Genomic DNA, 27,365 nt, shown 5'->3' with positions numbered 1-27,365 from the left:
ATAACAAGAAGGACTTCTAAAGTTCTAAGTTTCCATAGTAAAAATGTGATATAATTGTGTAAAAGGTTAGATAATAGCATATGGTATTTGATCAACTAGAAAGACACTCATAAAGTACTTAGAAAATCCATTCCTTTGTGGCAATATTTGAAAATCATTGTAGGAATGATAGTCTGGCTTTCATCTATACATTTCAAAATAGCTTCTTTAGAGATTTAGAAACAAAACATTTGGGATGAGACAACTGGATTTAAATTCTGAGTTCTGCCAATTAGTAGCTTTTCAACCTCAGGAAAGTTTTGAAATCTTTCCTCCTCTGTAAATCAGGATGAGGGTGATCATGAGGATTAACTGAGATAATATACAGTTGTCCTTCTGTATCCACTCAAGACTTGTTCCAGGACACTTCCCCAGATACCAAGATTAGTAGATGCTCCAGTCCCTTACAGAAAATGGTGTAGTATTTGCATATAACCTATGCACATCTTCATGTATACTTTGTCATCTCAAGATTACTTATACTATTTAATACAAAGCAAATGCTATGTAAATAGTTGTAAATACAATGTAAATGCTATGTAAGTAGTTGCTGGAGTGCTGGAAATTCAAGTTTTGCTTTTTGGAAATTTCTGGCATTTTTTTCCAAATATTTTTGATCTGTGGTTGGTTGAATTTGAGGATGTAGAACTTGTGGATGTGGAGGGATGACTATATATACAACTCCTAACAATTTCCAGCCCATAGCAGCTCTCTACAAATGGTAGATCCCTGTCTTTAACAGGATTAGGGTTTGCTAAAAAAACAAGTCAACAAGCCCAAAATGGAGTTGCTTATGCTAAGCTGCATATCACCAAACTGAGACTTAATTTTGGCTATTCCAGAAATGAAAACTTAAACCAGTGAATCAGGAATTGCCTGATCAGTACTAGTTAGGTAATCTGCCTGATAGATTCCTGCCATCCCCTTAGGAAAAGTAACCTTGCAATAACCAACCTGCTTTTTTGCCTAGTATAACTTTCTTGTACCTTGTTCACTTCTGCCTATAAAAGTCTTTCATTTTGTACAGCTCCTCGGAGATCCTTTCTATGTGTTAGATTAGATGCTGCTCAATTCAAACTGATTTTTGCTGAAATAAACTCTTAGAATTTTTAATATGCCTCAGTTTATCTTTTACCAGGGCTCATGTTAATTCAGATGAATTACATCTCATAGTCCTAGGCAAGTATCTTTGTAATCTGTCATTTTAGAATAAAATGTGTGTTGAGGAAATACCAAAGGAAATTGCTTAAAGAAATTAAAAACTTGGAAAGAGAGTGTAGCCTACATAAAAAAAAAAAAAAAAAGTCCGAGACTCACTATTTTAAAACAATTTCATTAAATAACTACTCAGAGAAAATGAAAAAGGAGGCAAAGTTCTCCTGTTAGGTATCTATTGAGTTGGCCACATAGAAAACTTTAAAACAAAGAGCAGTAATTCTATTCCAACTTCCTTGTAAAACAATGATAACAATTCTTTACATTTGTATACTGTTTACTGTTGACAAAGAGCTTTCACATACATTATCTCATTTCACAGAGACTGGAAGGCACCTTTCCTGCTCTGACTGATGTTTATGAATGTACTACTTTCCCCTGGGCTGCAGTCATCAATAGTCAATGAGAAGAAAGGCTGGCCTTTTTGGAACCGCTTTGCTGCCCGGTAACTGCATTAACTCTGCTGTTGTTAAACAGAGTCATATATTAACTATTCCACAGGATACCATCCATATCAACTAATGAATATTTGAATCCTTGTTCCTTGTGGAGCAGTCTTTAGACCCATTCCTCTCTGCTTATCCTGTGCCCTCCCTCAGGAACCACATCCTCAGTGATGTTCTACCTGATGGCTCCAGCCATTTCAGAAAAACCTACACTGGAGATACTTAAGTTCTAAAGAAAAAATGCTGTACAAGGTACATAAACTGGAAAGCTGCTATATGGAATGAGGATTATACTGTTCTAAGGCTAGAAAGTGATCCTATTTGTGGGGGTCATGGGAAGACTTACCATAATAGGAGTTATGGTGTGCTAATACGGTCTCTGCTGACGGAAGTATTTAACACAAGTCTGGGATGGGACAGAAATCTCTTAGAAGAACTTCCTGCACTGTTTGGGAATCGGGGGCAAAGGATTTCTAAGGTCTCCTCTGGTTCCAAATTCTGTGCTCCTGCAATTCTGATTTGTTCCCTGGTTGTTTCGGTCTATAAGGAAACACTCCTTAAATTCTGTGTATTTCTCTTGATGCCAAGCAGTGTTTCACAGCCTACTGATGGAAAACTGAAGCAAAACAAATAAAACAAAAAACACATTACGCTTTCTAGGAAAACCAATAGGAGCAGAGGTAGAATTGAAATGGGCAAAACAGTATCTCTGAACCAGGGACATTCTCAACTGTGATTTGTTTTAGGGTCATACAGGATTTCTACCGTTGTAACCATCATTTCTAATCTCCATGAATGATATCTCTTGACGTTTCTCCACCAAAATTCTGAAGCTTCACCCTGAGTCTCAGGTTTCAACAGGCCAGTTTTGAGCAGCTGCTTTTTTTTTTTTTAACGTCTTTATTGGATTATAATTGCTTTACAATGGTGTGTTACTTTTTGCTTTATAACAAAGTGAATCAGCTATACATGTACACATATCCCCATATCTCCTCCCTCTTGCGTCTCCCTCCCACCCTCCCTATCCCATCCCTCTAGGTGGTCACAAAGCACCGAGCTGATCTCCCTGTGCTATGCGGCTACTTCCCACTAGCTATCTATTTTACATTTGGTAGTGTATATATGTCCATGCCACTCTCTCACTTCAACCCAGCATCCTCTTCCCCCTCCCCGTGTCCTCAAGTCCATTCGCTATGTCTGTATCTTTATTCCTGTCCTGCCCCTAAGTTCTTCAGAACAATTTTTTTTTTTAGATTCCATATATATGTGTTAGCATACAGTATTTGTTTTTCTCTTTCTGACTTACTTCACTCTGTATGACTGACTCTAAGTCCATCCACCTCACTACAGATAACTCAATTTCATTTCTTTTTATGGATGAATAAAATTCCATTGTATGTATGTGCCACATCTTCTTTATCCATTCATCTGTCAATGGACACTTAGGTTGCTTCCATGTCCTGGCTATTGTAAATAGAGCTGCAGTGAACATTGTGGTACATGACTCTTTTTGAATTATGGTTTTCTCAGGGTATATGCCCAGTAGTGGGATTGCTGGGTTGTATGGTTGTTCTATTTTTAGTTTTTTAAGGAACCTCCACACTGTTCTCCACAGTGGCTGTATCAATTTACAATCCCACCAACACTGCAAGAGGGTTCCCTTTTCTCCACACCCTCTCCATCATTTTTTTTTTTTTTAGATTTTATTTAACATCTTTATTAGAGTATAATTGCTTTACAATGGTGTGTCAATTTCTGCTTTAAAACAAAGTAAATCAGTTATACATATACATATGTCCCCATATCTCTTCCCTCTTGCATCTCCCTCCCTCCCACCCTCCCTATCCCACCCCTCTACATGGTCACAAAACACCGAGCTGATCTCCCTGTGCTATGCAACTGCTTCCGCTAGCTACCTATTTTACGTTTGGTAGTGTATATATGTCCATGCCACTCTCTCACTATGTCCCACCTTACCCTTCCCCAGCCCCGTATCCTCAAGTGCATTCCCTAGTAGGTGTGCATCTTTATTCCCATCTTGCCCCTAGGTTCTTCTGACCATTTTTTTTTTTTAGATTCCATATATATGTGTTAGCATACTGTATTTGTTTTTCTCTTTCTGACTTACTTCACTCTGTATGACAGTCTCTAGGTCCATCCACCTCACTACAAATAATTCAGTTTCATTCCTTTTTATGGCTGAGTAATATTCCATTGTATATATGTGCCACATCTTCTTTATCCATTCATCTGTTGGTGGACACTTAGGTTGCTTCCATGTCCTGGCTATTGTAAATAGAGCTGCAATGAACATTTTGGTACACGACTCTTCTTGAATTATGGTTTTCTCAGGGTATATGCCCAGTAGTGGGATTTCTGGGTCGTATGGTAGTTCTATTTTTAGTTTTTTAAAGAACCTCCATACTGTTCTCCATAGTGGGTTTATCAATTTACATTCCCACCAAGAGTGCAAGAGGGTTCCCTTTTCTCCACATCCTCTCCAGCATTTATTGTTTGTAGATTTGTTGATGATGGCCATTCTGACCGGTGTGAAGTGATACCTCATTGTAGTTTTGATTTGCATTTCTCTAATAATTAGTGATGTTGAGCATCCTTTCATGTGTTTGTTGGCAATATGTATATGTTCTTTGGAAAATGTCTATTTAGGTCTTCTGCCCATTTTTGGATTGGGTTGTTTGTTTTTTTGATATTGAGCTGCATGTGCCACTTGTATATTTGGGAGATTAATCCTTTGTCAGTTGCTTCATTTGCAAATGTTTTCTCCCATTCTTAGGGTTGTCTTTTCATCTTCTTTATGTTTTCCTTTGTTGTACAAAAGCTTTTAAGTTTCATTAAGTCCCATTGTTTATTTTTGTTTTTACTTCCATTTCTCTAGGAGGCGGGTCAAAAAGGATCTTGCTGTGATTTATGTCATAGAGTGTTCTGCCAATGTTTTCCTCTAAGAGTTTTATAGTGTCTGGCCTTACATTTAGGTCTTTAATCCATTTTGAGTTTATTTTTGTGTATGGTGTAAGGGGGTGTTCTAATTTCATTCTTTTACATGTAGCTATGCAGTTTTCCCAGCACCACTTATTGAAGAGGCTGTCTTTTCTTCATTGTATATTTTTGCCTCCTTTATCAAAAATAAGGTGACCATATGTACATGGGTTTATCTCTGGGCTTTCTTGTTCCATTGATCTATATTTCTATTTTTGTGACAGTACCATACTGTCTTGATTACTGTAGCTCTGTAGTATAGTTTGAAGTCCGGGAGCCTGATTCCTCCAGCTCCGGTTTTCTTTCTCAAGATTGCTTTGGCTATTCAGGGTCTTTAATGTTTCCATACAAATTGTGAATTTTTTGGTTCTAGTTCTGTGAAAAATGCCATTAGTAGTTTGATAGGGATTGTGTTGAATCTGTAGATTGTTTTGGGTAATATAGTCATTTTCACAATGTTGATTCTTTCAATCCAAGAACATGGTATATCTCTGTCTGCTTGTATCATCTTTAATTTCTTTCATCAGTGTCTTATAGTTTTCTGCATACAGATTTTTTGTCTCCTTAGGTAGGTTTATTCCTAGGTATTTTATTCTTTTTGTTGCAATGGTAAATGGGAGTGTTTCCTTCATTTCTCCTTCAGATTTTTCATCATTAGTGTATAGGAATTCAAGAGATTTCTGTGCATTAATTTTGTATCCTGCTACTTTACCAAATTCATTGATTAGGTCTAGTAGTTTTCTGGAAGCATCTTTAGGATTCTCTGTGGATAGTATTGTGTCATCTGCAAACAGTTATTGCTTTACTTCTTCTTTTCTGACTTGGATTCATTTTATTTCTTTTTCCTCTCTGATTGCTGTGGCTAAAACTTCCAAAAGTATGTTGAATAATAGTGGTGAGAGTGGACAACCTTGTCTTGTTCCTGATCTTAGAGGAAATGGTTTCAGTGTTTCACCATTGAGAACAATGTTGGCTGTGGGTTTGTGCTCTGCCATCTTTTAGTATGGTGCAGAGTTAAATTATTTGATTTTTAAGCTTCAGTTTCTCAATTGTAAAAATTTGATAATATTATTTTTCTGTCAGCATTGTTGTGAGAATTAAGGATGATGTATTTAAAGTATCTGGTACTGGCAGAGGCTCAGTAAATGATGGTTACTCTTAGAGTTTTAACAAAAAATTCTGGACTAGCTATTCAGGATACCAGATGAAACTATTGAGAGGGGTTTCAATTGAAACTATTGAAAGAAGTATGAGCAGATCACTTCATTCGAAATGGTAATATAAATTTTAGAGGTGGGTACAGTGTGCTATGGGAACACAGGGAAGAGCCATGTGGCGAGCAGAGCTGCCATATTGTACGACTTCAGAAACTGCATGCACATTACAGTCTGTATGAATAGAGGGCACTTCAGAGCTGCCATTCACAGCTTATGGGATGAACCGTATCAAATTGCTGATATTCAAGCATTGTGACATAATAAAAATAAAAATGGGAATGTGCCCCCTGGAACTGAGTCACATGGAGTCCCTGCATGAGGAAAAGGGAAGAATCAGAGACTTTGTAAGGTCAGTCTTGTCCCCGATGAGCCATGGAAGATGAGGAGGAGTCATTGTAGTGAAGAAGTGAGGAAGACATAGTCAGAGGTGTTGGCAGGCACCAGGCAATAGAGGTTTTCAAAGCCTTCTGAGGAATGAGAGATTCACCGTTCCTGAGCGTAGAGATTGAGGCAAAGTGAGAAGGACATAAAGCTGAAGAGGTAGGCAAGGTTGGGTTATTCAAAAGCTACAGAGACTATACAGCCTTGAAGCAAAATTCAAAGTGGCTATTTGGGAAGACATAAATTCTAGAATCTCAAAGAGTCCTTGGGTAACCAAATTAGATATCCCCTCCACCACAGCCTTCTCCAATTCTTCAGCCTAAATCAGGTTCACCTTTCAATCTCTGTCATGGCACTTTATTCTTTTATTTCATAGCATGGCCACAGTTTGAAATTATAGAGTATATTTATTTGTGTGTTTATTTACTAGATTATAAACTACAGGAGGGCAGAAACCTTGTCCAATGTGTTTAAAATGATCTTCCAGCACAGTGCCTGGAACTAAGTAGGTAGGAGTTCAAAAAATATTGGTTGAAGCAATGGGTAGATAACAAATGCTAATTTTTCTAAGTCTGTTATCCCCATATCAAATTTTCCTGGCTTTACTTTAGAAAAGTCCATTTGAAGGAGCCTATAGGAGAACAACCTCCAGCACTTGTCCCAATTACCTAATTTACATGAAAGGGGGTCCTTTAGCTCAAGTACCAGATGTTTGAAGAGATGGCTTCCTTTTCGCCCAACTCCTCGGTCCTCTGGACCCACGCCTCTGTGGTGCCAGGTGACAAGTCAGGCTTGGCTGCATGCCAAAACCAAGAGATGCACGGAGAAGTGTTGCATGTTTTTCTGAACAGACTAACTCAAGGCCTCTTAGCTGGAAATGAAGAGGTTGGAGTGTTGGGGGTAATAAATGAAAGAAGTATCTTCTTAAAATTTTACTACACCCAAGGTCGTTTGTCATAGAGAGCCATCGGAAAGACATGTTAGTTACAAGAATGCATTTGGCAGGTGTTTGGATGTTGTAAGGACTTGAATTAGGTCTTGTATTACATCATTAGCCACCAAAGGGAGTGGTGGTGTCCCTGTTGTTTGTCTCTGGCCTATCAACATCACATTTCTCCTTGCTATGCCACCTTGACTAGCTTTTTACCTTAAAATCGTTAAGATAAAACAAAAACATTGCCCTCATGTAAACAGTCCTGAAAATTATGTTCAATTTACTTCAATAGGAAAAGGGAAACAGGCTTGATTGAAGTACAAAGTATGACTCTCCCTATTCCCCTGAAATGCCTACCTGTCACTGTGCTACATGGGTATCATTTCTGTGTTTGTGGGTATTGCAGTCGGGGTAAGATTGGGACTTAAGTAAGATTCACCTTGGGACATCCTTGATGTTTATTAACTTCTAACTAGTGTTGTAAACCCAATGCCAGAATTTGGAGCTCTTGGTTCTTCTGTTCATGGCGTTTTCTTCACTGTGACTAATAAGCTTCCTAATAAATCCTTGCCAGACTTATACAAATATCTGGTTTCCCGAATTCTTTTTCAACTTACATAAACTATCAACTTGCATAACACATCAACTGTGTTTTCCTCCTCTTAAATGTAGAAATCCAGTTTCAATGGGAACATTTAATATTTGATATTAAATATGTGGTCAAGTGAAAGATAAACCACTTAATTTTGTGGAGAGATAGAAGCCTGCTATTGGTGATTTATGTGAGTATTTTGGGTCTAATCCTGGAACATTCACAATGTCTCCTTTTCTTCCCCCAAGACAAAGTCCACTGGCTGTCTTGGGTATTTGAAACAAAACATTTAATGCTAATCTTAAAATTAGCAAAATTTCCATATTGAGCAAAGAGTTTGGAGAGGAACCTTATAGGTGAAACCTTTGACCATCCTTAAATATTGCTATTCATAAGAGACATCCCATAAATGTTTCTTTAAAGGGGCTGCTTGTTCCATGAAATTAGCTTTGGCTCTCATAGACCTAGGTTATGTTTGATGCTATATGAAGACATAACAATGAGAAGCCAATTAGGTTTGGGAATGAAAATTCCTAAAATTGTTTAAAACAATGTTAGTTTGTGTCTGCAGAGTCCATGGGGAGAGCATCATCGTCAATGCTCAGCCAAACCAGAAATCCTGCTGGAAGATGCTACCAACGCAAACACTACCCTGGGCCAGAGACTATTGGGAGATTTAAGTATTGGGGGAAAAAGTCATTGCTTTATCAGGTGACTACATTAGTGGTAGATGTTATATTAGTCACCTGCAAGAATTAAAGCAGCTACTTATGTAGTAAACTGAACAGTTGATAGTGATTTGGGCAACCAGAGAAGAAAGTCCACCAAGCAAACTTTTTTTTTTTTTACATCTTTATTGGAGTATAATTGCTTAACAATGATGTGTTAGTTTCTGCTTTATAACAAAGTGAATCAGTTATACATATACATATGTTCCCATATCCCCTCCCTCTTGCGTCTCCCTCCCACCCTCCCTCTCCCACCCCTCCAGGCGGTCACAAGGCACCGAGCTGATCTCCCTGTGCTATGTGGCTGCTTCCCACTAGCTATCTACCTTACGTTTGGTAGTGTATATATGTCCATGCCTCTCTTTCACACTAAGCAAACTTTTAAAAAGCAGACACTTTTCTCTAAGAATTCTCAGGCTACAGTCTCATCTTTGCCCTACAGACTACATGCGAAAAGAATAAAAGCTCTGGTACAGAGTTTATTTGCAGAAGTACAAGAAGCCGTCAGACACCAGAAGAATTTCATCAGGAAGTTACTCAGCCCACACTTCATTTACATTGAAGTTAATTGCAAGGTGCATTTCAACACACTGCATGGAAATATTTACTTGATTCTTGTGTTCTGAAAAGCTGCTGGTCTAAGAACTAAGGCTACCTGTTGAGAAGGGAAGAAGCCAAAACTAAAGACTTTGTTTTCCTGCAGAAGGGTCTCAGGGATTCTGCAGCTTCTGCTTTACAAGAGGTTAAGAAGGTGGTTGGGAGGTTTATACCCTGAGTCTCTGAACTCAGCTGGGCGGTTCTACAGCTCTAGGACCCTTCCTTCCTCCAATGTAGCTATAACCCTTGGAGACAAGAGAAAACAGCCAGTGCGGATATGAAGGCAGGCGGGATTGTGAGGGGCACTTGGGGTGGGCAGAGCAATTAACTCTTTTCCTCAACTGTAGAGAACCAGGCTTCTCTTGATCTCACAGTAGACTACAGCTAGTGGCCGGGATTCTTTACAGTGAGTGAAATAGACAGTGATGCTACAATACCAAAGAGGAGACCCGCCCTGGTCCGGCGTTCATAGTGAGAGAACTTTCATAATGAGGCCTGTGGATAAAGGACTGAGATCCTTTACAGAGGAGGGAAGTGCAAATAGGGTGCGTCTGAGCTGATCTGTTGGAGCCACTTCACCTCTGAACAGGTTGGGAGCTTTCAAGCCCCTTGAAGTTTTAAAAAGGCACTGATTTCAGCATGAGATGTTTGCTGCACGGCGCTCAGCTGGAATGAAACGAAGGGGAGGAAAAGTAGCTTCTTTCTTGCATTCAGAAAGCAGAGGCCAATTGAATGGATTCTACTCAAACTGATTGCGTTTGTAGTTTTTGAAAAAAAAAAAAAAAGAAAAAGCTAAGAAGTTTAAATCCTATTCACCAAGTTCACAAAAACAAAACCCGGTCACAGAAGGACTCTGAGAAGTGCACACATCCTTACAAGAGATGGACAATTTAAAACAAGCTTTATTAAATAAGTCCCTTTCACACCGGCTTCTTAGTATAATTCAGTAGCTCATACTTCTCTGCCTCATTTTAAGGGTTTTCTTTACCATAATCTAGTTTAAATCAAATGTTCAACACAATTTTCTAAGTTTACAAGGGTTTATTAATTCATTGAGTTGAAAACCAAAAGACTTTTTCTATTTTCTCTTTAAAGAATAGAATATAGTCTGTACCTCCCTTCCACTTGGCAATGACTAGGGGCTCTATAACACAGAAGCCAACAGAGTGTTGAAAAGTGAAATCTGGTTCTTTTTGATTTGTTTGCTTACCCTGCTCATCTGACATCTTCACTCGATCAAAATGCACAGGGCTCTTACTTGCCTCTCTTTCCCTTACGTAGCCTTTGCTTATGCAAAATGTTATACATTTGTCCATCCACTTAATTCGTGCAATGCTTTAAAGCTTTTATTCAACTACCTGAATCTCCTTTACATCTGTCTGCTTTAGCATCCTCGGTCTTGGTCTGAAGGCCTCCAGAGGTCAGGAAATTGGATATTACCTCACTTTGTACAAGACATGGGGGAGTGCCGTCTCTGGCCCTCTGCCTCACAAATGCTTTTAGAGGATGATGATGGTGATGAGGAGGTGCCATCTCACTGGTATAAGGAAACTTGTAAGGAGTAGGTCAAGTGTGCAGGATATTATCTTTTGGAATTTACATTTAAGGTGATGCACTGGACTGGCCAGTTCAGGCTGCTGAGGTGCTATACAGAATCTAGGATTAGTACTGCATTTAGTTAAGGGATCTGAAAGTGTCATTAGGCTGCTGAATTCACGGAGAGAGAAAAGTATCTTGGGGCTTCCCTGGTGGCGCAGTGGTTGAGAGTCCGCCTGCCGATGCAGGGGACACGGGTTCGTGCCCCGGTCTGGGAGGATCCCACATGCCGCGGAGCGGCTTGGCCCGTGAGCCATGGCCATTGAGCCTGCGTGTCCGGAGCCTGTGCTCCGCAACGGGAGAGGCCACGACAGTGAGAGGCCCACATACCGCAAAAAAAAAAAAAAAAAAGAAAAGTATCTTATTTTTTATCCTGTATAAAATAAACTGGACACCCAAGGGTACTTTATAATATTTTAACCTATTAGAGGTTTATGTTTTGTAAATTATATTTAAACAGATTTTTGTAGTTAGTAGTTCATGACGTGTAAATGTGCAGTGGTGGTGGTGTCTCATTTTTATCTCCATTTCACAGATCAGGAAATGTGCTTCCAAGAAACTGAATAAAGTTGGAAACATCCCATGCTAGACTCACCCTGTGAAGCAAGATCAGAAGTGAGATTACAACTCAAATTTCATAAACACTAAGCCACTAGTTAAATTATTGAATAGCAACCATGTCCTTGGTTGTTTTAGTTTTCTATCCCCATTATCCTTGCATTCTATTTAGATGATGCTAATAGCTAATAAGCATTTTCTTAGGCATAGGCCATGAGCCAACTTGAAGAAAATAACACAGTTTTCTATAAATACTGGTAGATGGGCTGTGGGAGAGGCTACGTGTCCGTAATCTGCTTCAGGAAATGTCTTTATAGTAAATAACGAATGGCTGGTAAAAATCAGAGTTGTTGCAATTCGTATGCTACTGAAAGATACAGTGATATAGGAGCATTACCAGGTTCTTACCTGAGCCAGGTAAGACTTTCTTTTTCTTTTTTTGAAGTTGATGATAATTTTATTTATTTATTTATTTATGGTTTAAGACATTTATTTGTGGAAATTGATTACTAACATAAGCTGCGGCTGCTTGCCTTCTCCTCCTTTTTCTCTTATTCCTCCTCCTTCTTCATATTATTATTATTAAAATGATTGGATTTCAAGCTGAGGTTTAAAAGAAAACGTAGACGTCTGCATCTCTAAATCTACTTTACAGAAGTACTTCCATCTATAGTTCTTATTTGGCCCCAACTTGTGAAATTTAATTGTGTTCTCCTCCAGGAAAATGGTGAAGTTTGTTTTATGAGTTTGATTCCTCAGTATTTTCTTTGTTCTAGTGATTATTCCAACTCCCAAATACTTTCATTGCCCCCATTAATTTGTACTTTTTGATTAAAGTCATTTAACAAGAGTGAAATCTCTGATTCTAAACATTTTACCTCAAATGTGTCATTTTTTTTTCCTCTGGTGGCAGAATATTTCTCATACTCCTTTAGGCATCAAGAAGTAGCATTAGGGCTTCCCTGGTGGCGCAGTGGTTGAGAGTCCGCCTGCCGATGCAGGGGACGCAGGTTCGTGCCCCGGTCTGGGAAGACCCCACATGCCGCGGAGTGGCTGGGCCCGTGAGCCATGGCCGCTGAGCCTGCGCGTCTGGAGCCTGTGCTCCGCAACGGAAGAGGCCACAGCAGTGAGAGGCCCGTGTACCACAAAAAAAAAAAAAAAAGAAATAGCATTAAGTTGTGTCTTTGAGGTGGAGGTGGGAGAGGACAGTGGAAATAAAACCACATGTTTGAGCTTGAGGGTAAGTTAGATGGAACTTTTCAGGCAAAACAGATGTGCATTGGTTGACAGGGTAGATCAGTGGGGAACCTCTAAGATTTCTATCTACCCTGTTGGCTCCTTGCTCCTGGGGTGGATGAATCCTAGGTTGGTTCCACTGAGCTGTCAAAGGGTGCGAATTTGGCAGGCTTCTTATCTTTCTGAGAACCATGGGTTTCTTTCTGCTGCCCTAGGAAGTTAAATGGGAAGCCAGCTCGATGCCACGGAGTCCCTTGATGAGCCCAAGACAGAGAAGGTAGCTGTGATCTTAGTAACCAAGACAGATGGGAAATTCCTATGTCAAATTGTCTTTCGAGCCAACCATATTAGGAATATTTGATCAAATAATGATAAATACACAGGAAGCTCTGCACATAATGGTCAAACTAGATGTAAGAAAATGTCTTTAACCCCGATGGCATTCGCCCAAGAAGTCTGAAAGAATTGAAAAGGACTTTAGTATGAGGAAATTATAGCTGACACTTGATTGGAGATGATAAAATCATATATGGAAGATTCCCATTAATAATAAAAGAAAAGAAAAAGAAAAATTCTTTTCCAATATTCTCTGCCCTTAGTGAATGACTACGTACTTTGAGGCATTAAATTTATCTTCGTGCTGTCTTTGAGATTTTGGTGTAGGGCTGACTCGAGTTGTCTAATTTATCTCACTGGATGGCTTCCAACATAAAACAAGATTCATCTATCTTTTAAAAAATTATTAAAAAAATATTTTTAGCAAAGGAACACATGCACCTAGTTTAAAAAATCAAATATATTTCTAGGTTTAGATGACAGATTTAAACTTTTTGCAGAATTTTTTCCCCTAATACCTAAGAAAAAAGCACAGCTACATCATAGAAATCTTTTACCTGCATTATTCCAATAGCTTTTTTTTTTTTTTTTTTTTTGCGGTACGCAGGCCTTTCACCGTTGTGGCCTCTCCCGCTGCGGAGCACAGGCTCCGGACGCGCAGGCTCAGCGGCCATGGCTTAAAGGTCCAGCCGCTCCGCGGCATGTGAGATCCTCCCGGATCGGGACACGAACCCGTGTTCCCTGCATCGGCAGGCGGACTCTCAACCACTGTGCCACCAGGGAAGCCCTAAACTTTCACTCTTAAAGGCTTTCTCAAGCTTCCCCTCCTCTGGGAATCTTCCCTTGCTGCTGCTTCTCCCAGGTTTGTCTGTGTGCTACTTCCCTCTGCTTCCCTGGCCCCTTATGCATACTTTATTAGAACCCTTATTGCACTGTACTGAAACTCTTGTCTCTTGGTCCCTTGGTCCATAAACTAAGTATACAGGTGATGTTTATTCATCTTAGTGTTCATATTCCTCCTGGCACACAGTAGGCATTGGATAAATATATTTGAATGAATGAACAATAAATGGGCTCTAAGTATGTAGCTTTTTCCAGTTTTACTCCATGAATAAGGTTTGGAAGATCTTTAAGGTTGAAGAGGTCATATGTCCCAGAGAAAACATCTCAAGTATCAACTGTCTCAGGCAGAACTTGGAAAGCAACAAGCCAGCAGAGAATTGCAGGCTGAGGTCGCCAGTGGAAACCAAAAAAGAAGGTATTCTGTGTTGTTGGCTGAAAGTAGGGCCATATGCTCAAGCTGCTGGCTGATGTTTTACTGTGGGAATCCAGGGTCTTAGATGCTGTGCCTGATCGAGGGCCACATGCCTCATGTCTGCACAACTGCTTCTTGCTCTTTATAGCCTCCAGGGTCTCTGAACTGCCAGGCTCTCTGCCCCTCTTGCCACCCACCACATGCACTCCTGCTGTGGGAGCCATGGCTGGCTGTCCTGCTGCCCGTTCGCAGGGTGTCTCACTCTCCCCTTGGGATGAACACTATTTGCATCTGTGATATTCGCTTCAGCAATTTTTCCTAAGAACTAAACTATTTCAGATATGTCAGAAGCTCCATTTGTAGCGGTCCCAAATCCCATCTCCCTTTCTTCCTCCACCCAGCCAGGGGTCTATTCAAAACAATTATAATACTTTTTATAGATCGACAAGGTAACGGGCAATGAGATCAAGGAGGAGTTTCTGTTTAATAGCACAGGACAGAGGGAACTGGGTGACAATCACTAAAACACCACTAGTTAAGATAGAGCAGATTTATGAGCAGGAGTTTGTACCTTAGGCCTGTCATATTTTTTCACCTTTATGTTAGTTAATTGCAGAGTAACATAAATTAACTTTGGAACATGAGCAAAAATAGGAACTTTATTTATGAATTTCTTGGATTTCTTTACCTCAAGCCAAACAACTAAATTGCTACTTAGCATAAATTATTTATGGGCCTGGCTCAATCCCATCCAGCACCAACCCCCGGAGGTATGGGAGATATAAAAGATTTAAAGCATCGCTGTGACAGTGTTCAGGCCGCCACGGAGCCGTGTTTCTTTCCAGAAGGGTCCACTTTATTTTGTTGTAAATAAATAGAGGTTGGATTTCCAGGGAGGGAAGTTAGCTTCCAGCAGGACGGTGATGGTGTGTTGCATATGTTAATTACACAACCCTTTTATGACAGATAGACACAGTGTTTGCACAGATATTTCTCAAAAGACCGTTAGACCAAAATGGAGCTTTTCATTTCCTGGCATGGAGTTGTTTCTCTCATTCGATCTCACTTCAAAATCTGAAGTCTTCGGAGCTTGCCTTCCCAGCTAGTCAATAAAAAATTGTCCTATCAATATAATTCTACAAGGAACAAATGAACATCTTTTGCAATCTTGATTCAGTTTTCCTTAAAATTCAAGCTTGACAATGCCATGCTGACACCAGCTACAAACCCGTTGTCACTTCCTAGGTTGTCTTTCCATAGCCCTAACCTCACCCTTTGCTCCAAAATAACCTTACATACTTTGTTTCTCAGACACGGTCTGTTTCTAAGACAAGGTCATTGCTTTCTTTTTCTTTAGGTCAGACATACTTCATTTGTTTCACACAGTATTTTAAGATTAGAAAACCTCACACAAAAGTGTACATTTCCAGCTTTTCACTCAATTTCCAAAGTTCAAAGGTCTAGCAATTTTAGGTCACCTTTTCCATTGGACAGCTGTTGGCTTAAGCAAAGTAATCCCTGCCTCTTCACCATTCTCCACTTTGCTGCAGTCCCCACTACTCCCTAGTACACACCCAGCCTATTTCGCCCAGTTAAGTTTTAGGTTACCTCCTTTGTCCAGGAAGACATTTGCATTTTTAATCCATGATTTGGGGCCATGCCTTGGCTGACACATTGATAACTTTTACATTTATCTTGGGTTAGATTATATACTATAAATTATTAAGTCCAAAAGAAAAGAAGATATTGACAGGCTTTAGCAGTATACTGGCTCATAGATGTGACTACCGTTTTTTAGGAAGCAAATATACAAATATGTCTCCACTTAAATGAAACACAGATTAGGCAGATTTTCTCTCTCTCCCTTTTTTTTGAAACCATGGTGTATGTAACCATATTCCTTAAGCAACAGAAAATGCCTCCATAGTATCAGTTTTACTAAATCCTTGAAATATTTGTATTCAAATCCTATAATATTTGAAGTGCCACTTTGGCTTGATCACTTGCCCAACCTGATACCAGTCAGGCTATGTTCTTTTTCAGACATTTCAAGCACAGGCAGGCCTTGGGCCTGAGCTGCCTGGTCGCATTGACTCATACTCCCTGCATCCCAGCTCTGAGAGAGCTTCCTTCATCTTCCCAAGCATTGCCACTGGGGTTCTCTTCTTGGACCGTGAGTTTGGTTGCATCACTCTTCTCCTATAATATCTTCCGTGGTTTCCTCTTAACTTCAGATTAGAATTAGATCCTAGGCGTCACCCACAAAGACTGGAAACCCTGGAAACCCTGAAAAGCTTAACTCTATCCTCCTGCCCAAAGGAGGGCAGGGAATTCTATTTTAAGGGGGATTTGAAGCAGGGTAGGGGAATGACTGGGGACTGGGGAATCAGGCCTAAATCCCAAATCTGACCCTGTGCGTATTTGGACCTGCCTTGGCCTCCACTTTCTTGATCTGTAAAATGGGGAAGACAGAAGTTATCTTGCAGAGTTATTGGAAATACAATTGCTAATATGTATCTTAAAGACATTCAGTGAATTGTTCCTATGGATACCTCCTCTTGCTGCATTCCCCCATCTCAGCTTGCCATACTTGGCCTTCTTTAGCTGATGAAAAAAGAGAGAGAGAGAGAAAACCCTTTCTTCATCTCCTCATCTTCCTTTCTGCCACCATCTATGATGCAAGATCATCTATACCTAAAAATGCCTTGAGTTCATCCTGTCCCAGCCCCACCCCCAGAAGCTGTCACACACCAGGGAAAATAGAAAGAAGCTTCTTCAGAGCTGGGTTCCAGCAGAGCCTGGATCAAGGTCAAGGGAGAGACCATGCTCCTTCAGGAACACAGAGGGGACCCCTCCCTGCTAGGGCTGAAAGCTTGTTCTCCCATCTCCCTTCTCTCTCACCCCTAGGAAAGGAGAATAAGACTCTCCATGAGTGATCATCCCCAAACTGGCTGTATTGCAGATTTTTTATAACTGAATTGCATGTATAGATATTATAATAGATAATCTGAATGTGTTGTACACATCCTACATAAAACATAAAGGGTTGCTGTCTCTGTCTTACATGCATTTAAAAAGCTCATTTTAATATTTAATGCTTTGAACAGTCATCTAAATCTCAAAAGGTAAGCAGGAAATACCATACAAAAGACACAAAGTCTAAAACAAATGTTACTGATATAATCTGGAATCAACCTCCCTCCCCTCACACCCTAAACACCCCACTCTCGTCATTCTAGCTTCTAGAAAGCACAAAACATAGCATATGCCATTGCTTCCTTTATAGCTCAGTGACATACTTTAAAAAGGAATATCCACACTCATAACCCAGTATTCATAAATAACTTGAAAATAAACTTTTCACTTTTTTTTCTTTTTCAATATGTGTTGTGAATTGTGAAAAATATAATCTAAATTATAATGCATTAGGCAATACTCGCCACTCAGCCAGCCAGTCAAAGGACTTCTGGGACTCGGGTACGTCGGTTTGTGGTGACACCTCGGGCTGCTACCCACAGCAGCTGCTGTGCTGGGCAATTCTTTAGCAAACTTGCTAAATCCACAGGCTGGCACAGCCCTAGGGGAGGCTGTTCACTAGACGACTGGCTGGTTCCTTAGCAAAATGAACAGAATCCCCTTTAGCAGAGATTGGGTCATTCAGGCAGTTCATTTGGGCTTTAAATGTCAGAAAACACTGGGACTTTTATTTTCTGTATTAATCATGATGAATGTTTTGAGCTAAATGTTTATGTCCCCACCAAATTCTTATGTTGAAGCCCTAACCTCCAATGAGATGGTATTAGGAGATGGGGCCTTTGGGAGGTGATTAGATTTAGATGAGGTCATGTGGATGAAGCCCCGATGATGGGAGTCATCTCCTTATATGAAGAGACTAGAGTTCTCTCTCTGTGTGTCATGTGAAGATACAGCAAGAAGGCAGCAGTCTGCAAGCCAAGAAGAGCGTTCTCATCAGATCCTGGCCATGCTTATACCCTGTAGAACTTTGGGAGATACATATCTGTTGTTTAAGCCACCCAACCTATAGTATTTTGTTATAGTAGCTGGAGTGAAGACCATGAGTATTTCAGTGTCTTTTGCATGTGTGTGCATATGTATGCATATGTGTGCAGATCCTGGCCTGCTGGGAGATTGGATACTCTCTCAGTTTACTTTTCTACTGTGTATGACACTGTGGTTTCTGGAAGAAACACTTGCTGTTGCAGAATAGAACTGGAGAATGAGAAGCAAGGGAAGGGAGAGGTAGCAGAACATTAAAAAAAAAAAAAGCAATACTTTTCCCTTCACTTAGTGAAGAATTAACCCTTAGAAATAACCAGGAATGCCAAAAGATGGTCTGAATTCTTCAAGCTCACAGTACAGAATGGGCCTCGATTTCTTTCAGCATTTTTAAAAAGATCATCTTTCTTTCACTTAGATCATGTTGAGGCTGCTATAATTGGTTTGAACTCCATTTTAGTGGGAGACTGTGGGCAGGTAGGTGAAGAATGAACACAGTCAAGTGAAGTTTTTAAACATACAAGTTTTTCTGCTACAAAAGCAATTTCAAAAACCCCACTTCCTACCCCAAACCCTCCAACCCTTGAGTCAAAATGTGTGAACTTGGAATTTAAACTTTGTATGTGCCTAGTGCACTGTATGGAAAACTCTCCTGGGTCATTTGGGCAAATATACATATTAAAAATTAGGTTATGAAAAGTCAAAAATTGCTTTTGAACATCCGTATCTATTTTCCTTTCTATTTTGATATGGAATTTTTGCATGAGAGTTAAGTAGCCATGGCTTTTAGCTTCTGAGAAAAGATAAATCATGATTTCTGTGTACAGTTATTTTATTTTTGTTCATGGGTGTCAGCTCCTTATAATTTGTGCTCTGACTCGTAGCTTTATTTTTTGTAATTTAAAAAACATAAACGTTCTTAAATGCCTTTTTAAAAATGCTGATATCTATCTATCTGTCTATAGCTAGTTGTGATTCTCAGTTTCAGATGAAATCAATTCCATGTAATTTGTATAGAATTTGAATTTTGGGAGGAGGGAGCTGGGAAATACACTGCCAGTTCCTTCCTAGGTGGCAAAAGCTATACCTCCCTATTACTTACCTTCATTCTTTATTTTGAGCAAACTTACTCTTGCATGTGACCTTCACACTGAGAGGTGGACCTCAAAAGGGACACTTGCCCCCATCCCTAGACATCTTTTTGCCCACAGAGGGACAGACATGTACCTGGGGACCCTCATTAGAGGGCAAATGTAGGTTAGAAAGGAAGATGAGAGACCTGCCTTCCAACAGCCTGGTGAGCTCTCCTTGCAAGTTTCCTTCTCTCCATTCGTGTGCAATAATGCAAGTCTTTCTTTTTTCTTCTAGAGTTTATTAAAAACAAATAAATAAACAATGGAGGAAATCAGAAAAAAAAAAAAGCCAGCCTCAATGACCATGTTCACTACCTAATATTATATACTTTTTAACGTCACACTTTTCTGAAATGACCTTTGTATATGAGAGCTCTAAGACAGATGGACCCACTTATAAATGGATATGGGCTTTCATAATTATTTTGACCCCTGTTTTCTGACATGGGGTGGGAAGCAGAAGTAACAAGATGCCAGAAACAGCCGAGTGAGGCCTCAGGAGCCTAATGTCCCCCCACCGAGTGGAGAGGCGGAGGTGGGGGGAAAGAGTGAGGAAATGGGGTGCTGACGGTGGTGGTTTCTCTGGGTGAGGGAAGGTGGACAGAAGTGGGCAAAGGTGGAAGGGAAGGTGGACGGAAGTGGGCAAAGGTGGAAGGGAAGGTGGACAGAAGTGGGCAAAGGTGGAAGGGAAGGTGGACGGAAGTGGGCAAAGGTGGAAGGGAAGGTGGACCGAAGTGGGCAAAGGTGGAAGGGAAGGTGGACGGAAGTGGGCAAAGGTGGAAGGGAAAGTGGATGGAAGTGGGCAAAGGTGGAAGGGAAGGTAGATGGAAGTGTACAAAGGTGGAAGGGAAGGTGGACCGAAGTGGGCAAAGGTGGAAGAGAAGGTGGACGGAAGTGGGCAAAGGTGGACGGAAGTGGGCAAAGGTGGAAGAAGAAAGGGTGCTATGAGAAAGAGGGGAAGTGGTATAGGAGGAAGAGCACTGGATTTAGAGTCAAAAAACTGGGGTCCCAGCCTTCGCTCTTCTATTTATTGGTGGCATAATCTGGGGTCACCTGGTCTCTGTATTCTGTGTCCTCATCTAGATTCCTTCAAGACAGCCTGTTCATCTATCAGGGACTTTGCTGTTTCCAGAATATGGTGAGGCCTAAAACACTAACTAACCCAACTGTCTGTCCATCTGGGCTGGGATCCCCTTGGGACCCCAATTAATCCCGGCCACAGGTGATTCTTTTCAGAGAGGCCTGAGTCCCTCTAAGCATCACGGTTTCCTCCACTAAGTCTGTTGGAAACTTTGGGACTGGGTAATCTCACCCAGCCTCACAGCCGTGACAGCTTTATAAACTGTCCTTTGGCCATGTGTCCACTACCACAAACTGGCTCTGCCCAGAGGGCCCAGCTTCTTCTCTAGCAGAGGCTGTTCATATTCCTACACTCAGGGTCAAGGCGGGAAGTAGGGTCTGTGTTCTCATTCTCTGGAGTTGCTTCCAGGTTATTATACCTGACCCTTCAGCAAAATCTACCCAGTTCTTTGAGGTTTCATGCTTCCTTTGAGAAGCCTGTATTATCTTCTTTTTGATGACATTCACAAGTCTCCTGGCCATGACTCTTCATTCACTGATTTGGAGCCTGGTTGACTCTCACGCACTCCAATCCTGACATGATCATGGCACCTTGGTGCTGTGTGGACCTGCTGTAATGCTAGATGCTATTTCTTCACTTCCTCCTTCATTCAGCTACTCACGGCCCCCAACTTTTCTAGGAAGGACTCCACTCTGAACCCTTGAATTCAGCCCTCTAACTACCACCACCTCTCCTTCCACTACTTTCCATCTGCTTTCTCATCAATCCTCAAGGTCATTTCCAAAGGCCATACTGAAATTGTCTGTAATGAGTCTGGACACTAGGCATAAGAGAAATGGGATTTCCCCCTTAATCCTAAAGAGGGAGAGGTTGGCAATTTTCATGCAATCAGGGATGTGTGATTATTTGTTGGTAGGAGTGGGCATGGGGTGGTGGGAAAAGTGGTGAGAGCTGCATTTTATTTATCAAATGACTTCACAGTAAAAGTTCAGACAGTGATTCTGAGGCAGGACTCAGCATCTGGCTCACTTGGAGTTGTTCTGAAATGACTAATAAGGAAAATACACTTTGACCTAACAGTGTTTAAGACATTGATTTCTGGTAAGTAAGGATGTATTGCTGTAATTTCTCCAGATTCACCCTTCATGGTGTTCCTTTTGCACACAAGTGATAAACTCAGGAAGAACACATGGCTGGTGCAATTGTCTTCCTCCATCCATTCACTCATTAACTCAACAGACGTTTATCAAATACCTGCAACGTCCCTGGTACTATACTGGGCATACTTATGTAAATCATCTGATAAGTTCTTGACTTGCCTCGTGGACTATTTCATTGCTCAGAAATTTAGGGAAGCAACAAGGAAAACCACTGCTCTGGATGTAATTCTTATCAATCAGGAAGACTTGTTTAGTTGAAAGAGTTATGGGATAAAATGGATTTGTCATCTTAGAGTCCACAAAGCAGTGAGAGGAATAATCAGATATGAGCCTTCAAGATTTGGAAAGCAAAGCTCAGTACCTGTTCAGAGACGAGAGAGATGCCATCAGGGCTTGAGATCCTGATAAACAAGACCCTAAGAGGGATGGGGGCCCAGGGGGAAAGTGTTCTGATGGTAAATGGCAAGTGGCATTAATTAATAAGAAAAAGAGGAACATTGTGTGGCTCATGAAGAGCACAAGTGGGATGTTAGGTAAAGATGGGAACATATCCAAAGATAAACACAAAAAGGCAGCCTCCTTAGAAAAAAGCCCCATGGAGAAAATTTCTAGTATACTCTAATACACATAGTAAGAAGAATAAGAAAAGAATTAGCTAACTCCTTGGGAGTGGAGGTATCGGTCTAACAAATAGAGTAAAAGTAAAGCTGCTTGAGCATAATTTTGCCTTCTTACTCTGTCTGGAAACATGAGTTTTGAAGTGGAAAAAGTGGAGTCAGGTTGGTTTAGGATGAAGTACAGCCACAGGAGTGAGAGGATGGGAGATCCCCCAGCTGCTCTGATGAGTTAATCTCCAGGCCAGGAGGATGAAAGCACAGAACTCGGAGAGCATTTGAATGGAAACCCCTGGGGAGCCCTGGGACGAGGGAGGTGCCAGGACACTCAAACTGAGTAAATGAAATTCCGAATTTTAAATTTGGGAAGAGGTTAAGTTATAGAAACTGCAGATCACTGAGACTTTATGACAATCTTGGCAAAATTCTATAAAAGATTTTTAAGCAAAAGGTTTCCGAGCACCTGGAAAAATAAGTTGCTGGGACATGACATCAGGATTAATTCACTAAGATAAAGTCTCCACAAGGTTTTATTAGATTTTTGATTATCAGGTTTGATATCAGGGTTTCGGATTCATGGATCAAGAATTCCACACATATAAAGAATCCTGATTTCTTTAAGATATTTGACAACATTTCTAATGATATGCTTGTGGAAAAGATGAAGAAATGTGAACTAGACAATAAGATCGTGAAAAAGTGAATAAAGAATGGATTATTTGAATGGATTATCTGAAATGGTGGTTTCAGTGGAATGCCATAGGATACTATATTTGTATCCTTATGTCAAAACAATCACATTTCTATGGAACTGATGATTTACAAAATGCCCTCAAATCTATTATCTTAATGACAGTTTTAACAATGTTAGTTTATTAAGACTGTACTATTTTTCAGAAGCATGGCTAGAATACCTCTTTTAATTCTTGGAACCAATCCTACAAGCGTGCTATTAGTAGTCCCATTTTATAGATGAGGAGCCTGAGGCAGGGAGTTTAAGCAATGTATCAATGTTATAAAGCTAATAAATAGCAGAGTTGGAATTCAAAACCTTTTCTGTCTGACTCCAGAACTCAATAATACCTTGGTGGGATCATTAGGAATTCTCAGCTCCAATCTTCAGTTGAAGAAAAGGTCACTCCGTGATTTTAAAACTCACCTATGTTTGCAGAGCTGGTAAAATCAAAACCAGAACTTGAATCTAGCATTTTTTTTGAAATTTTCTAATCTATTTTATTTATTAAAAATATATTTCATTGAACAATAGTTGATTTACAATGTTCTGTTAATTTCTGCTGTACAGCAAAGTGATTCAGTTATATATATATATTTACATATTATTTTCCATTATGGTTTATCACAGGATATTGAATATAGTTCCCTGTGCTATACACTAGGACCTTGTTGTTTACCCATTCTATATATAATAGTTTGTATCGAATCCAGCATTTTTAATACTTTTGCAAACCTCTTTAATGTCTAAATTAATAGACAGAAGTCAATTCTTATATCTGTATCTTCATCTGCTGCAATTCATTTTTTAAAAAATTTGTATTGGAGTATAGTTGATTCCAAGTCCAGTGCTCATCAGATATGGACCAGCTGAATAATAGTTTGAAACAGTTTTAAAAATTTAATAATAACTGGGCTAAAATTAATATATTTTATTTAGATTAAAAATCAGTTGGACATGGGCTTCCCTGGTGGCACAGTGGTTGAGAGTCCGCCTGCCGATGCAGGGGACACGGGTTCGTGCCCCGGTCCGGGAAGATCCCACATGCCACGGAGCGGCTGGGCCCGTGACCCATGGCCACTGAGCCTGCGCGTCCGAAGCCTGTGCTCTGCAACGGGAGAGGCCACAACAGTGAGAGGCCCGCATACCGCAAAAAAAAAAAAAAAAAAAAAATCAGTTGGACAAATACATAAAAATCAACATCTGACTCACCAATAGTTTCTGTGAAGAAAACTATGGCAGTGGTTCTCAGCATGTGATCCCTTTGACTAGCAGCACTGGCATCACTTGGCAAGGAATCTGAAATACAAACTCTTGTGCACCACCCCAGGCCAATTGAATCAGAAACTTGGGGGTGGGCAGTGAGGGCTGGAGCGGGAAACTCATTTTAGACCTTGTTTCAGCAAGCCCTTTAGAAGATTCTGATACATACCAAATTTTGAGAGCCACCAATGCTAAGGAGTTTAGTAGAAAACTAGTCAGTGAAGAGAGAAAGTGAGAAAAGCAACAGACCAATTGGCTTAAGTCCAGGGAACAGCAATCCTGATGTTTACTTGTGGGAGGGACTAACGATGCACGTGCCTGTACAGGGTGTACAGCCTGTACAGCTTTCATGTGAGTGGGGAATTAGGTTACCTTGATGTCACAACACTTAACAAGTGATTGCATTTTTGAGCTAAAAGAATTCCCAGGAATCTGCTAGTGACTTGTTCTTCCAAATGTGGTCCATGGACAAGCAACATCAGTCTACTAGGGAGTTGTTAGAAATGCAGAATCTCAGACCCCATCTCAGAGTGATTTATACACTCATTAAAGTTTGGAAGCACGGCTCTGGCTGAGCTCCTTTGTGTTATACAAGAGGAAACTGAAGTTAAATAATTTGCCAAGAGTCATAGAACTGACCAGATACAGGCTGAAACTCATGATGGAGAGATTCTAACAATTAACTTTTTCTTTTTTAAAAAGATGTCTCTTGTTCCAGTTTGCCTATATCCTCCCTTACCTTGGGGAGTCATGAGTTCCCCATCCATAGTCATAAAAATTACTAAGTGCCTTATTGGCAGGGGTTGGTAGGGTGAGGATTCCTGTGTTGATTAGAAAGTTGGACTAGACTTGTTTCTACATTTAAATATTCTATCTTGACAATTATTGCCCTTGGGATAGGGGAGGGTAAGTGGTGGAAAATTGAAATCACTTTTTAATTTATTATTATTATTAACAGTGAGTGAGTTAAAGATGTGGGGTCCTGGAGAGTGGCCGGGAAGGAAAGCCTAGTTCTTCCTGAGAGAGCCATCTTTTCAGGTGGTATTTCTAGGTTCCTTCCACAGAGACTTCCTGGCAGAGCCTTGTGACCATCTTGCCCAGTCCTGTACATTAAAATAATTTGTCTATCCACACTCCTGCAGGAAGCAAGTCCTGATGACATGCTGGAGTTGTGAACAGCCTAGGTCTGGTCCTCTGTCAGTTCTACAGCTTGATGTTCCTTCCTCCAATCTGTTCCTGGAATTTCCCATTCCTGAATCTCTAGCTCGTTCCCTCACTAATGGACTTAAAATTTCTTCCTAAAAGTCTCATAATTAATAAGGGCTGGGCAAGGATGAAGACATGTTGGTTATTCTATGAGCAGCCAGGTATTTGCCTTGTCCATAGTGGTCTGAATGGGGCCAGGTCAATTGAGGCACAACGTGATACTTGTCTGGAGGAGCAGTGGTTGGTATTTTTAAAGTGTTAGAAGAACTTGAGTTAGATTCCCGTGATTTTACGCAGGTGGAAAAGACATTGCAGAGGCGGTGAAAGCAAAGTGCCCTGAGCAGGAGCTCAGGAGATGAGGCTTCTAATGATTTTATTCCCAGTTCTTAAGCTCCTAGCTGTAAAACCTTGGGCAAATGCTTCCTCGTCTTGGATCTTAACTGAGCACTCCTCAAGGGATCCCTGTTAATCAACTTTGTTTCCCACCTTCAGTACAGAGCCTGGCTCACAGCAAAGCTCAATAAAGGATTGTCAAATAGAATAGGACATTGTCTCTTTTATAAAATGAGAACTTTGGATTAAAACATGACAATTAGCAAGGAATAGTCTAGTCTTGACATCATCTGACTTCACGACCTTAATTTCTAATTTTTAATAGCATCGACAAACCACAAAAAAATAGCGACATACTATTTGTGTATTACTTAACTGTCTACAAAACACTTTCACATATTTTATCTCAATAAAATTAATAACAATACTCCTAAGATCTAGGCTTAATTGCTTACATTTTAAGGAAGAAACTGAAACTACAGACAGGGACTAATAAAGTTGTAGAGACTGGATTTAAATCTAAATCACTTAACTACAAATCGATTGCTTTTCCCATCCACCTTATGTCTTGTCCCGCTATTTTAAGAACCATATTTTTTTTTGTCTGGGTCACATCTCTCTTTAGCATTTGTCTTCCTCCTTCTGAAGGAGTTTGCAACATAGTTTATTGCAGAATTTTAGATCAGAGGATGCAGCTTATTTGAAGAATCTTAAGACAGAGCCAGCACATCTAAAATAAAAATAATGACATTTTGAAAACCCCTGGTCTTTCAATTATCAGCTGTGATGGTGACTATGCTTTTGCAAGGGTCCGATCCATCGCCCAGAATCCCCTGCAAGAATAACCAGACGCATGCATTCTTCTCTGTACTGTGTCTGCCTTGAGTTTCTTGAGGAAGTGTAATGTTAACATTGGGATCAACTTCACTGACATGATGCATTAAATAAGTCAAGTGTAAGTGAATCCAAATTCAGAGAGAGCACAGGAAAGCCCAGTTTTAAACATTCTATCAGAATTCTTCGAGTAAAGGCTCAATTGCATTGAATTAAGCAGCCAGCTAGCAAGGCTAAAAGTGTTTGTAGGCAAATACAATGTGCCCTTTTACAATAGCTCCAAGAACTATAGGTCACCTTCTACTTCTGTTGGGAAAATACCATTAGGGGAACATTTGTAAAGGGTCTATCATTGTCTTGATAAGTTGATACTGAAACTGGTAATCAGTGAAATTGGAGGCATCCTATTTCCTGTTTGAATAGAAGTGAGGCAGACACAAAGAGGGAGTCCATCTCAATTTGTCCTAGTATTTCCTGATTCAGATCTCTCCAGCCAGTATCTCTTACTTAGTCATACCTTAGGTGTAGCTTCCAGGGAAAGTCAATGATACAGTGCACGATAAGAAGTAGTTATAGGAGATTGGATTAGCTGATTTTTCCTTTATAAAAGCAGGCACACACAATAGAAGTTCTTATTGCATAAACAAATGGAAAAATCTTTAAGTGGATTCCTGAAACATATCTTTTCGACTAGCGAAATTTTCTTTGCAGTGTACTGCAATATGTTTCAAATACTAAACGCACAGGTACTCTGCTGTGTAAGAGTTTCTATAACGGAAAAGGTAAAGCATTCAGAATCATGTTAAATCCTTGGCTTTGGGCAGGATAGGAAAAGGCATTACCCTGCACTGTTAGAGGTGTCTG

This window comes from Hyperoodon ampullatus (assembly GCF_949752795.1).
Source record: "Hyperoodon ampullatus genome assembly, chromosome: 12".
Classification (NCBI taxonomy): Eukaryota; Metazoa; Chordata; class Mammalia; order Artiodactyla; family Ziphiidae; genus Hyperoodon; species Hyperoodon ampullatus.
The sequence above is the reverse complement of the archived record's forward strand: the minus strand, read 5'-3'. Positions refer to the sequence as shown.